We start from the raw sequence: 1,725 nt of genomic DNA, 5'->3' as shown, positions 1-1,725 counted from the left end.
GAAGGAAGGAAGGAAGGAAGGAAGGAAGGAAGGAAGGAAGGAAGGAAGGAAGGAGATAATTAAGAAATGACAGAGGGGACATTACAATAGAACTAGAGGAAATTAAATTAATGATATCAGAATACTATGAAAATTTATACTCTGATAAATTAGAAAACCTAGAGAAAATGGTAAAATTCCTTGAAATACATCACCTGCCCAGACTGACAAGGACAGATATACTTGAACATACCCATTACAAGAGAAGAACCTGAAAAGATCATAAAAAGACTTCTCCATAAGAAAATTCCTTGACCAGATGGCTTCACAGCTGAATTCAAACATTCCGAGAGGATTTAGCACCCATGCTACTTAAATTATTTCAAAAAATTGAAAAAGAAGGAATACTTCCAGAGTCCCTATTACCAAAATCAGGCAAAGACAGTACCAAGAAAGAAAATTACAGACCAATATCTCTCATGAATATAGATGCAAAAATCCTTAACAAAATTCTAGTCAATAGAATCCAAAAGCACATAAAAAAAAATCATTATGATCAAGAAAGAGCCATAAAAGGTATGCAAGGATGGCTCAACAGAGAAAAAAAACAAACAAAAAAACAACCCCCCCAAAAAAAATCCACACCAAAATCCAAAATTAATGTAATCCGCTAGATTAACAAAATAAATAACAAGGACCATATGATCTTAGCAATTGATGCAGAAAAGGTATTTGACAAAATCCAACACCCCTTCCTGATAAAGGCAATTAGCAAAATTGGAATAGATGGGAATTTCCTCAAAAAAGTCAAAAGTATATATGCAAAACCAAGAGACATCACATCATTCTCAATGAAAAAGGACTAAAAATATTTTCCTTGCAAACAGGGACCAGACAAGGATGCCTATTGTCACTACTTCTTTTCAGTATTGTATTGGAAGTGCTTGCTAGGGCAATACAACAAGAAAAGAAAATAAAAGGCATCCAGATTGGCAAGGAGATGGTTAAACTGTCATTATATGCAAAAGATGTAATAGTGTACACAGAAAACCCCAAAGACTCAACAACAACAACCACAACCAAAAAAACCTGTTAGAGTTAATAAGCCAATTTAGTAGAGTGGCAAGATGATGTACAATCAATATGTAAAAATCAATAGGATTCCTCTACAGTAACAGAGATAACTCAGAGAAGGAAATCAAGAAACAATACCATTTCAATAGCTAACCACAAATTGAGATACTTGGAAGGGAACCTAACTAGAGATACAGAAGACCTATACAAAGAAAACTACAGAGTATTTATGAATGACACAATAAAAGACCTAAAGAAATGGAAAAGCGTGCCTTGTTCAGGGGTAGGAAGACTCAATAATGTGAAAATGACAATCCTACCAAAAGCATGTAGATACATGTTCAATGCAATTCCAATCCAGATACTAAATTCATTTTTAAAGACGATTCAAAGGGAAATGATCAAATTTATTTGGAGAGGCAAGAGACCCCAAATAAGCAAAACACTTCTGAGAAACAAAAATGAAGTTGGAAGCCTAGTATGCCCTGACCTCAAAACCTACTACACAACAGTAGTAACCTAAACAGCATGATATTGGTACAATGGCGGGCACACCGAACAATGGAACCAAATTGAAAACCCCAAAATAGACCCAGCTATCTATGGTCAACTGACATTTGACAAGGAAATCAAAGCTATCAAATGGGGAAATGACAACCTCTTCAACAAATA

This window comes from Elephantulus edwardii, unplaced genomic scaffold, assembly GCF_000299155.1.
Source record: "Elephantulus edwardii isolate Elephantulus edwardi_28Jun2011 unplaced genomic scaffold, EleEdw1.0 scaffold00004, whole genome shotgun sequence".
Taxonomy (NCBI): domain Eukaryota; kingdom Metazoa; phylum Chordata; class Mammalia; order Macroscelidea; family Macroscelididae; genus Elephantulus; species Elephantulus edwardii.
The sequence above is the reverse complement of the archived record's forward strand: the minus strand, read 5'-3'. Positions refer to the sequence as shown.